A 12498-nucleotide genomic window follows, 5' to 3' on the forward strand; every position below is an offset into this window, starting at 1 on the left:
CATTTGTTATCTCCCTACTTACCTATTTCCCTCTAACTCCACCTTCACCTGTGAAGGTAAAACAAGCCTGTGTACCTCACAAATTTCACTGTGACTTGCAATCAGCAACATACAAATGTACAATGCCATTCATGTATAATTATCCCACTGCCTACTTGGTCCCCATTGTTATAGTATCTGAGCACCTCACATGCATTAATAAATTGATTGTCACAACACCCTGTGAGATAGGGAACTGCTATTGTACGGGGAGATTTTGGCAAATCAGTAAAGTGCCTGGATCACTATTGCTTATTGTTAACAGTAGCCAAGTCAGCAGGCCATAAATTGGCCATGCAGCGGCCCTAGCTTAACCAAGGTAGGAGGGGATGGGGTTTTGGGTGCCACAGAAAGGCCAGCTTGACCCCGCATCCTTCCTGCTAAGAATGTTGAAATTGCCGATACATGTATTTTAGAAAAACAGGAAGCTTGTCTATATGTGCCTGCGGGAATGTGTTTGTAAGGGCTCCAGCGCATGCACACTGTGAAAAAACCCACAGCTGGTTAATTGATGAGCAGAAGGAAACCTCTTGCTTGACCTTTAGAAACTGCTTGTTTAGCAGGTTTTCTTTAAGTGATATGTCATTGTATTACTAATGTATAAATAAGGGGGGAAAGTTTGAGATAGTTGGACTCCTCAGAAGGGGCTCTTCAGGGACTCTTCCTCTGGACACATCTTGTGTTCCCTACCAGCAGACGGGCTGTCGCTGTGCCACTCAAGAGCCACACTCAGCTTCTGTGATTATCGAGGGTTGGGGGTGTTTTACTAACCTGTTGCGGACGTATGCAAGTGCTTGAGGCTAAGTAAAGTTTAGCTCTAAGTGAAAGCACTCTTGTGTTGTCCTGTTTGTGCCAGCCATCTATTGGTCAGACAGCCGTGTCTCCCCTGATTTATTTCCTGACACCACCTCGCATAGAGTAAAAGTTACCAAGAGCTTTGGGTTGAAAGAACCCTGGGTAACACTATCACCCCATTTCACAGAGAAACGGCTCAGCTAAGGTCACACAGAGCTTATGGCATTGGCTGGAACTAAAATGAGATCTCCTGAGTCATAAACCACAAGACAATCCTTCCTCCACATTTTAGCCTGTGCAGCTGTAATGACCATAGTCTGAGTCATCAGCAGAGCTTGAGCTCAGGCCAGTCAGCACAGATCTCTACCACATGGCAAAAAAACACTTGAAGGAGCAGCAGAAAAGACATTGTACCTCCCCAAAGCAGACAGTGACACGCATCAGTGACATAGGCGGAGGGACCAATATGAAAGTGTCCCACCTGTTTTTAACATTAGAGTGGATTATCACTGAAAGGCTTTCAGGAAGGTGCACAGTTTTAAGGAGAGATCTGAAGGAAGAGAAGGAGGCAAACTGACACACACTGGGAGCTGGAAGCAATTCCAAGGAATAAGGAGTATGTTACAGGAAGAGAAATGGAGAGAAGTTTCCCATTTCGGTCGCTGCTGCATTGGCAGATAAAGGCTGAGGGTGTGACTGTATTTATCTTTGTTCTTCAGCACAGTCTCATGAGGGAGGCAGTGTGGTCCAGTGGTTAGAGCTCAAGACTAGGCATCAGGAGGCCTGGGTTCTAATTTGAATTCTGACTTGCTATGTTATCTCGGGTAAACCATTTCACCTCTGTTTCTGCTTCCATATTTGTAAATTGGGGATGACACTTATGGTTAGTCAATTACAGCCAGATTTTGATACCTTTACTCCACAAAACCTTTCCATTGAAGTCAACAGAACTACTTGTGGAGTAAGGGGCTACTGAAAATGTGTATCATCATCAGAATTTGGCCCTTAGTGTTTGTGAAATGATCTATGATCTTCAAATGGAAGGGACCATATAAGGGCTTATTACAATGGAGGTATGCCTGAACATCTGGTTCAGAGAGGTTAAGGGCCAGATATTTAAATGTATTGGATTCCAGTGGGTGTTAGGTACTTATATACCTTTGTGAATCCCACCCTAGATGCTTATCTACATTTATAGGCACTTAAATACCTTTAAGAATCTAGCCGTAGGTTATTTGTTCAAGCCCGTAGAGGTCATTGATGGTCACGTTGGTAACAGAACTCAGGAACACCTGGTTCTCAGTCCTGCTCATGGACAGTACATCTCTTTCCCACAAGCAGCAGAAGGTGCCAGAGTCAATGTGAGGTGAGTAATATCTACACTGAATTAAAACAATCCTGATTATCAGGATTTAAAGTCTGTCCATCGACAATTGTCTCTTTTCCGAGATCGTTTGCAGCGTTGTTCCCAGGACATTACAGTGATAAAGTGGGTGAGGTAACATCTTTTATTCTACCAAGGTTGGTCCAGTAAAAGATATTACCTCACCGCCTCTTGTCTCTTTTCCGAAGTGTCACTCATCCAGCAGAGCAACAACATCCCCCTCCAGAATTAATATTGCAATTACATTCATGTTTGGTTTCAGAGTAGCAGCCGTGTTATTCTGTATTCACAAAAAGAAAAGGAGGATTTGTGGCATCTTAGAGACTAACCAATTTATTTGAGCATAAGCTTTCATGAGCTACAGCTCACTTCATCCGACAAAGTGAGCTGTAGCTCACGAAAGCTTATGCTCAAATAAATTGGTTAGTCTCTAAGGTGCCACAAGTACTCCTATTCACGTTTGGGTAACTGAACAAAAACTGCTTTTCCCCTGAATCCAAAGTCAACAAGTAGAGCAGGAGAATGGAGGATTGCTGCACTTGTACCTTCAGCAGAGAGAAAGATGAAGCGACATGGCTAAGCACAATAATCTGTTGATGGATACATTCAACAAAACAATAGGTTTCTAAATAATGTTTATCTTCAGCCCCAGAGGTACCTGCTCTGCGGGAGCTGAAGTTTAAGGCTGCATCATTAAGATAAAATAAACCCAGCTGCTGTCTCTCACATCCATTCTCTTCCTTAATGTTTTAATGCTGAGGGGAGCAGATACCTTCGAAGAAGCTGCTGCCTTCTCTGAAGCTGACATAACACAAGCAGGATCCAAGAGACTAGACAAGAATAGAGGCTGTTGCCGGGAAGGGCAGAAATAAATGACAGAGTGAGCAGGAGGCAGCAAGAAGAAATTAATTTGAGCTGATCAAAAAAGGCAATAATTCTTCGTGGGTTTTTTAGTTTTAATTGTGTTGAGCCCCCTACCCCCACCACCACTACCTTACCCATCACCACCTCTGTTCTTGTAAACATTTTTCATTTTTTCAACAAAAAACCTAAAGCCAAGACTCCAGGTTTGTTTGTTTTCACAAGCCAGTTTGGGGAATATATTTAGTTAGTTAGGGGTGACACTTTAAAAAAAAAACAACATGAAAATATTTGGGTGTTTTGAAATGTTCCAATTTTTCTGTTGGAAAAACTGGAAATTTTCAGCCAAAATGAAAATGTTTGTTTTGGACAAAGAGCAAAAAATAATTCAATCAGCTCTACAATTGACTGAGCCACATCACCCCGCTTTTGAAGGGAGAGAGAAAGAAGAGGGCCGTCTACCTTGGAGATTCTTAATCTATGGTTTCTGGAAACCTGATAGGGAGACAAAGTAGTGCGTGGACTAAATAAAATAAAATATTCCTACTTGACACTCCAAATATCAGTGATCAAACAAATGGTCAAAATGCTCTGCAATAATCGGTATTGTGCTGCTGCAAAGATGGTGAGGATTTCTACAGAGATGAGGAAGAAGCCTTGCCAGATCTTCTGCAAAACATCAGTTTCACTCCATGACACTCTTTGGCAGCAAAGAAGTCAATGCTAAAAAAAAGCTGCTTTGACAAAAATTATCCTGCTGTACCATCTATGGGGGCAGGCGGATTCCAAAAACACGTAGCCAAGACAAAGAAACCCATCCACTGATTGAAGCCTGCTTTGCTATTTCTCTGGAGAAATGCATTGGTTCTTTCAGACTCTCCTTTGGAACAAGTATTTCCTGACTCCGATGCTGATCACTATAAATACATTAGAACTGATAACGCACAGGCACTAATCCTTTATGATCGAATATCTTGCTGTGTCAATTACAGCCCCCTACAGAGTATTCAGATCCATCAGTCTGGCACCTTCCAGAAGCATTGTGCTCATGTCACAGTTTCAGGGTTAGCTTCACCCCCTGCCCTTCCGTGGCATCCTTGATGGCACTCACTTAAGGTTTCATGCCTCCTAGCTATCACCTCTCTTGGGAAAAACTCACATCTCTTTCACTCCAGAGCAGCGGTTTAGGCTTTCATTTCCTCTGCACCTCACTGTGACTTCCTCATCAGGTCTGACTGGGGGCCGAGACCTATGGTTTGCTCTTTCTCCAGGGGCTAAAACAGTGTATACCAGTTATCAACCAGCCTCCAAAAAGCAAAGTACATTCATTCTTAGGGCAAAAGCATCACACAGAAAACATACACAAGACAATAAATGGTCCTATATGCATAGTCAGGTAACCTCAACTCGAAAATAGGGTTCTGGTAGATGTCAGTCTTTCAAACCCCTCAACTGGGTTTGCTCTCTTAGTTAGAAGTTCCTGTTCTTGATCTGAAATCTAAGAACCATCTTGGGACAGCTCATAGATTCTAAGGGCAGAAGAGACCATTATGACATCTTATCTGACCCCGTGTATAACACAGGCCATAGAACTCCCCCCCCCAAAATGCCTAGAGCATAGTTTTTAGAAAAAACATCCCATCTTCATTTAAAAGTTGTCAGTGATGAAAAATCCACCACAAGACAATGGTTCATTACTCTCACAGTTAAAAATGTCTGCCTTGTTTCCAGTTTGAATTTGTTTAGCTTCAACTTCCAGCCATTGGACCATGTTGTACCTTTTTTTGCTTCACTGAAGAGCTCATTATTAAATATTTGTTCCCAGTGTAGGTACTTCTAGACTGAGCATGTTACCCCTTAATCTTCTCCTTGTTAAACTAAATAGATTGAGCTCTTTGAGTCTATTTAGTTTAACAAAGAAGGCTAAGGGGTTGACTTCATTACAGTCTATACATACATATCTATGTGGGGAAGCTATTTCTGTATATGGTTCAGGACCTTGATCTTTGGCCTCCTGTAACAGGTAACACCAGTAAATGGCCCTCTTCTCAGAGGGTGAAGCTTCAACCTCTGGGTTTTTGCCTAATCAGTGTTGGGGAATTTGCATTAACTACGGCTCAGAGATTCCCCAGGAAACCAGCTCAGTAAGCCAGGACCCGCAAAACATATTTAACATTTATTGTCCCAGTAGTCCATGCCTGCCTGGCATCTTTCAATATAATAATCTTTTGAAGACCTCATGATTCCCAGGTCTCACATCTGTCACAGCAAGCACACGCATGCACACGCACATCCTTCATTGGATTATCACTGGTAATGGAAAAACCATCTGAGAAAACACTCTGGCCTACATTTTCAGAAGGAGCAATTTTTGGAAGTCTGCTTTGAGACTCCTTCAGGATCTGGTTTTCAGACATTGCTGAGCACCGACCTAAAAAACCAGGCCTTTTGAAAATGTCTCAGACTGGACACCCGATGACTGAGACATCAATAATGACTAGTGACTTTTGAAAATTTAGATCTTCCATTTCACTCAAAATCTTGTCCTTTTTATCAATTCAAAGTGTATTTCAAATATTTCAGGTTCATTACATTGTGAGTAGGGCTGTCAATCATCGTTAACTCAAGTGATAAACTCAAAACAAATTAACTTGATTAAAAAAGTTAATCACGATTAATCACAGGTTTAATCACACTGTTAAACAGTAACCGAATACCAACTGAAATTTATTATAAATATTTTTGGATGTTTTTCTTCATTTTCAAATGTATTGATATCAATTACAACACAGAATACAAAGTGTACAGTGCTCACATTATTTTTATTACAAATATTTGCACTGTAAAAGATAGAAGAAATAGTATTTTTCAATTCACCTCATACAAGTACTGTAGTGTAATCTCTATCGTGAAAGTGCAATTTACAAATGTAGAATTATTTTTTTACATAAAACTGTTTTATTTTTTACTTCAATGTAAAATTTTAGAGCCTAGAAGTCCACTCAGTTCTACTTCTTGTTCAGCGAGTCAGTAAGACAAACAAGTTTGTTTACATTTACAGGAGATAATGCTGCCCGATTATTTACAATGTCACCTGAAAGTGAGAACAGGCGTTCACATTGCACTGTTGCAGCCAGCATCACAAGGTATTTATATGCCAGGTATGCTAAACATTTGTATGCCCCTTCATGCTCTGACCATCATTCCAGAGAACATGCTTCCATGCTGATGACAGGTTCTGCTCGATAACAATCCAAAGCAGTGCAGACTGACACACGTTCATTTTCATCATTTGAATTGGATGCCACCAACAGAAGGTTGATTTCCTTTTTTGGTGGTTCGGGTTCTGTAGTATCTGCATGGGAGCGTTGCTCTTTTAAGACTTCTGACAGCATGTTCCAGACCTCGTCCTTCTCGGATTTTGGAAGGCACTTCTGATTCTTGAACCTTGGGTCAAGAGCTGTAGCTCTCTATACACCCACATACACACTGCACTTGAAGGGGAGAGGGGTAATGCAATGATTTTAAAAGGGATCTTCCATCTCTCACTGCTATGATCTAATCACCAGTTTTCCACAGAATTAACCTTGAAATAAAAAAAAAAAAATCTTACAACCATAGGTGCCGACTTCCTCTGTTCCTGGGGGGTGTTTGACCCCCACTCTGCCCCAGGCCCCACCCTCACCTCACCTCTTCCCCCCCTGCATGTTCCTGCCTCTGTTCCTCCCCCTCTCCTCCAGCACCTCCTGAACGACACTGAACAGCTGATCGTGGCAGGTGGGAGGTGCTGGAGGGGACGGAGAGGCACTGATCCACAGGACTGCCAGTGGGTGCTAAGCACGTATTATTTTTTCCCATGGGTACCCCAGCCCTGGAGCACCCACGGAGTTGGTGCCTATGCCTACAACCATGTGATGGTAATAATTTCTAATGAATCAAGATTAGTGTACAACAAGTGAAGAATTTATGTGGAATTTACTGTTTTAGCACATCACAGAAAACCACAATGAGACTGCCGTTCATTTCTGAGTCAGAGTTTCTACAAAATTGGCTGGAAAGTTAAAGACGATTCTTAATCTGACACCAATACATGGGAATCTGATCTATAAATTCTGATTAATTACTAAAAAGGACCTTTTAACACCCTTACTCTAACACATGGACCTAGCTTCCAGTGGTTCAGTAGGAACTGGGGGGAAGGAAAGAACAGACTCTCTAACAGTACACTTCCTCCTACAAATACTATTTTTACAGAGCCGATTGCTACAGTAGTTGACGTGAAGTAACTCTCCTAGAAAGTTAACTATTGTACAAACAGCAGCACGCACTGGAATAAACTAGAAAACTTGCAATTTAGGACCTGTTTGATCATCCAGTTGATTTCCCAAACTCAAGAGTTATAGTCTCAGATCTTTTTCTCTCTTATTGCAAGCTACAATCAGATTAGAGACTCAGAGAGCTGTTTCTCCAGTGATGTGTGGGGGAGTTAAACAAATGGAAATTTACTTGTGCAACTCCCTTGTGCACAGATGGGAACATAGCTCCCTTTTGATTTTTCCCTGCACTGCAAGCATCTCCCCTTCTCTCCTCCCTGTCCCCGCCCCCCCGATTTATTACTACTTGAATCTATTCCAGATAATTATGTTTTCAAAGTAATCTCAGTGAAAGATAATTTTGCCAAAATTTCATACTTTGGGAATCCATTACTGACTTCAAGACCATGACTGTAACTAAAACCATCATGAAACTAAGTTAATTATAATAAGCATTTTTAGCAGTCCGTAAACTAGGACAAGTTATTCATACTTCAAGACTTTTTTAAAAAAATATTGTTTGGACTCCCGTTCAGGAACCATTTTTCATAGCTAGAGACTCTTTGGTGCTATTATGACCTTTTCATTCACATTAGAAAAAACAAGAGTATTGGTTTCAGGAATGAGTTCTCATTAGCCTTATGTACAATTTTATATTCTATGTTCACCCCTTCTACAAGACTATGTTAAATGTTACAAAACATACTGTGTAAGGTATCATTTGAAAACTCATGATTTGCTGATCATTATTGTCCTGGTAAAATATGTGTGATGACATTGTATGTAAAGTTACAAGATTCCACTGTGTAATATTACCAAGACATGTTCCAACATGTTCTGAAGGGCAGTCACAAACAAGTTCTCCAGAGACAAAAAGGCTAGCTAATGCCTCAGCCAGGTGCCAACGGAATCAAAGGGACCATCACCTGATTCTCCTGCCAAAGACTGGCCACTTAAAGGGTGTGAGTAAAATATCTACATTTTGACAAAGAAACAGCTTAAAGTTCCTGGCCACACTAACTATGTCTCTTGAACATCAGCTGGATAGGATTCTTGTGCAAGAGAAAGTGAAATAAGAGGAGAGGACGATGCCCCAAATCACCTCTCCCTTATTTTCTACCCATGGCAACATCAACCCCTTAAGAACAAGGGAAGAAACAGATTGGGATGGGAGGGGGTAGAGATGCTGACTGAAAGAGTTTCACCTAGTAAGATTGTTGGAATATGTGGTGAGAAGGACTTTTGCTTTGTAGTCACATTTAGCTTGTTAAAAGGTAAAATGCAACTAGCACCTAACTTATTTCCTTGTAAGTTCCTCCCCAAGGTCATGTCAGCATTCCACCTCAATCAGTTGTATGCCTTACTACTTATGGCCACTTACAATCTTTCTGTAGTTAATACATTTGTTTTGGTGTTTTATCTAAACCAGTGTGTTTGGATTGATGTGTTTGGGAAACTCCATTTGGGATAACAAGATTTGTGCATATCATTTTCTATTAATGAAATGATGGACTTTATATGAGCTTTTATTATCAAGGATGGTGCTGGGCAGTACAAGATGCACATTCTGGGACTAGGAGTTTGTTGGTGTTGCCCTGTAATGTAATTCATGAATGGCTGGCTATAGCACACATTCAGTCTAGCTGGGAGTGATTTATGTGCTGGAAGCTGTGTGAGAGCAGACTGGGAGTGGTTGCTCTCACAGTGAAGCAGGGTGAACGGCACCCCAGGTAGGATAATTGAGGGGACACTGCTGTCCTTCAGTCCAGATTGTATCCAGGGTAAGGTCATATCCAGTGAGGGCCTTATATTGTCACAACTGTGCATCTCTGATTGGATTTCCCAGGGCTTATCCAACCCAGTGTTTAACTGATCTGGTGGTTTTTTTTAATTCCTTTCCAGGATAACATAAGTGAAAGTAGGAGGTTTTGCAATTAATTGATTTCTTCTTTGCTCATCTGCATAGAGCTATCATTTTTATTTTATTTTTTTTAGACCAGTAAACAAAAATTTGGTACTCACAAAAAGTTTGGCAGACTTTTAAAAAGCAGGTAGTTAACATGCCAAATGGGTCTAACCAAGTCTGCTGGGGGAAAATGGATTATTCTTCGGCCTTGTCTAAAATAAAATGTTGCGTGAGTTTGGATTTTAAACCCATTTAGTTAAACCAACGTAGGAGACGGCATGGACACTGATTTTGGTTTTGCTCAAATTGATCCTTGATTGATTTAGAAGTGTGAGCAACAAGAATGATGTAGTGGTGGGAGTCTGCTATAGACCACCGAACCAGTGGGATGAGGTGGATGAGGCTTTCTTCCGGCAACTCGCAGAAGCTACTAGATCGCACGCCCTGGTTCTCATGGGTGACTTTAATTTTCCTGATATTTGCTGGGAGAGCAATACAGCGGTGCATAGACAATCCAGGAAGTTTTTGGAAAGTGTAGGGGACAATTTCCTGGTGCAAGTGCTAGACGAGCCAACTAGGGGGGGAGCTTTTCTTGACCTGCTGCTCACAAAACAGGGAAGAATTAGTGGGGGAAGCAAAAGTGGATGGGAATCTGGGAGGCAGTGACCATGAGTTGGTTGAGTTCAGGATCCTGACACAGGGAAGAAAGGTAAGCAGCAGGATACGGACCCTGGACTTCAGGAAAGCAGACTTCGACTCCCTCAGGGAGCGGATGGGGTAGGATCCCCTGGGACAATAACATGAGGGGGAAAGGAGTCCAGGAGAGCTGGCTGTATTTCAAGGAATCCCTGTTGAGGTTACAGGGACAAACCAGCCCGATGAGTCGAAAGAATAGTAAATATGGCAGGCGACCAGCTTGGCTTAATGGTGAAATCCTAGCGGATCTTAAACATAAAAAAGAAGCTTACAAGAAGTGGAAGGTTGGATATATGACCAGGGAAGAGTATAAAAATATTGCTCGGGCATGTAGGAATGAAATCAGGAGGGCCAAATCGCACCTGGAGCTGCAGCTAGCAAGAGATGTCAAGAGTAACAAGAAGGGTTTCTTCAGGTATGTTGGCAACAAGAAGAAAGCCAAGGAAAGCGTGGGCCCCTTACTGAATGAGGGAGGTAACCTAGTGACAGAAGATGTGGAAAAAGCTAATGTGCTCGATGCTTTTTTTGCCTATGTCTTCACTAACAAGGACAGCTCCCAGACTGCTGCGCTGGGCATCGCAACATGGGGAGTAGATGGCCAGCCCTCTGTGGAGAAAGAGGTGGTTAGGGACTATTTAGAAAAGCTGGACGTGCACAAGTCCATGGGGCCGGACGAGTTGCATCCGAGAGTGCTAAAGGAATTGGCGGCTGTGATTGCAGAGCCATTGGCCATTATCTTTGAAAACTTGTGGCGAATGGGGGAAGTCCCAGATGACTGGAAAAAGGCTAATGTAGTGCCAATCTTTAAAAAAGGGAAGAAGGAGGATCCTGGGAACTACAGGCCAGTCAGCCTCACCTCAGTCACCGGAAAAATCATGGAGCAGGTCCTCAAGGAATCAATCCTGAAGCACTTACATGAAAGGAAAGTGATCAGGAACAGTCAGCATGGATTCACCAAGGGAAGGTCATGCTTGACTAATCTAATCGCCTTCTATGATGAGATTACTGATTCTGTGGATGAAGGGAAAGCAGTGGATGTATTGTTTCTTGACTTTAGCAAAGCTTTTGACACGGTCTCCCACAGTATTCTTGTCAGCAAGTTAAAGAAGTATGGGCTGGATGAATGCACTATAAGGTGGGTAGAAAGTTGGCTAGATTGTCAGGCTCAACGGGTAGTGATCAATGGCTCCATGTCTAGTTGGCAGCCGGTGTCAAGTGGAGTGCCCCAGGGGTCGGTCCTGGGGCCGGTTTTGTTCAATATCTTCATAAATGATCTGGAGGATGGTGTGGATTACACTCTCAGCAAATTTGCGGATGATACTAAACTGGGAGGAGTGGTAGATACGCTGGAGGGCAGGGATAGGATACAGAGGGACCTAGACAAATTGGAGGATTGGGCCAAAAGAAACCTGATGAGGTTCAATAAGGATAAGTGCAGGGTCATGCACTTAGGACGGAAGAACCCAATGCACAGCTACAGACTAGGGACCGAATGGCTAGGCAGCAGTTCTGCGGAAAAGGACCTAGGGGTTACAGTGGACGAGAAGCTAGATATGAGTCAGCAGTGTGCCCTTGTTGCCAAGAAGGCTAATGGCATTTTGGGATGTATAAGTAGGGGCATTGCCAGCAGATCGAGGGACGTGATCGTTCCCCTCTATTCGACACTGGTGAGGCCTCATCTGGAGTACTGTGTCCAGTTTTGGGCCCCACACTACAAGAAGGATGTGGAGAAATTGGAGAGAGTCCAGCGAAGGGCAACAAAAATGATTAGGGGTCTGGAACACATGACTTATGAGGAGAGGCTGAGGGAACTGGGATTGTTTAGTCTGCAGAAGAGAAGAATGAGGGGGGATTTGATAGCTGCTTTCGACTACCTGAGAGGTGGTTCCAGAGAGGATGGTTCTAGACTATTCTCAGTGGTAGAAGAGGACAGGACAAGGAGTAATGGTCTCAAGTTGCAGTGGGGGAGGTTTAGGTTGGATATTAGGAAAAACTTTTTCACTAGGAGGGTGGTGAAACACTGGAATGCGTTACCTAGGGAGGTGGTAGAATCTCCTTCCTTGGAAGTTTTTAAGGTCAGGCCTGACAAAGCCTGGGCTGGGATGATTTGATTGGGGATTGGTCCTGCTTTGAGCAGGGGGTTGGACTAGATCACCTCCTGAGGTCCCTTCCAACCCTGATATTCTATGATTCTATGATTTAAAACACTTAAACTGAAATAATCCAGTCTCTTCCACCCAAACTCCAGCTGGGCACAGTTCCTCCTCCCTGCAGGTCTGCAGGCTGTAGTTCCTGGTGAGGAGTGTCACAGTCCTCCCCCAGACTGTGCAAGTTTACCCAGGTTCCTGCTTCTGGAGAGGACCATTCTTCTCCCCCCTCTTAGGCTGAGCCCAGACCCTCCTCCCACTTTGAGCAGCTGTTCCAAGGCTTTGTTTCCCTCCCCCATTCCTCACTCCCAACAGAGGCCTGGTTTAGTCCCTTGACAATACGTCACAATTTAATTT

General features: G+C 42.9%; 1 long non-coding RNA gene across 2 annotated transcripts in view; it reads right to left on the reverse strand.

Annotated features, from left to right (window-relative positions):
• Positions 1-6179: 6179 nt before the first annotated feature.
• Positions 6180-12498, reverse strand: part of LOC141986010 (uncharacterized) — a 34931-nt gene continuing 28612 nt past the window's right edge. For both annotated transcript variants that reach the window (XR_012639102.1, XR_012639101.1), the window contains one exon: positions 6180-6665. This is a non-coding gene — a long non-coding RNA (uncharacterized LOC141986010). The remainder of the gene's footprint in view (positions 6666-12498) is intronic.

The sequence above is a fragment of the Natator depressus genome, chromosome 4 (genome assembly GCF_965152275.1).
Source record: "Natator depressus isolate rNatDep1 chromosome 4, rNatDep2.hap1, whole genome shotgun sequence".
Classification (NCBI taxonomy): Eukaryota; Metazoa; Chordata; order Testudines; family Cheloniidae; genus Natator; species Natator depressus.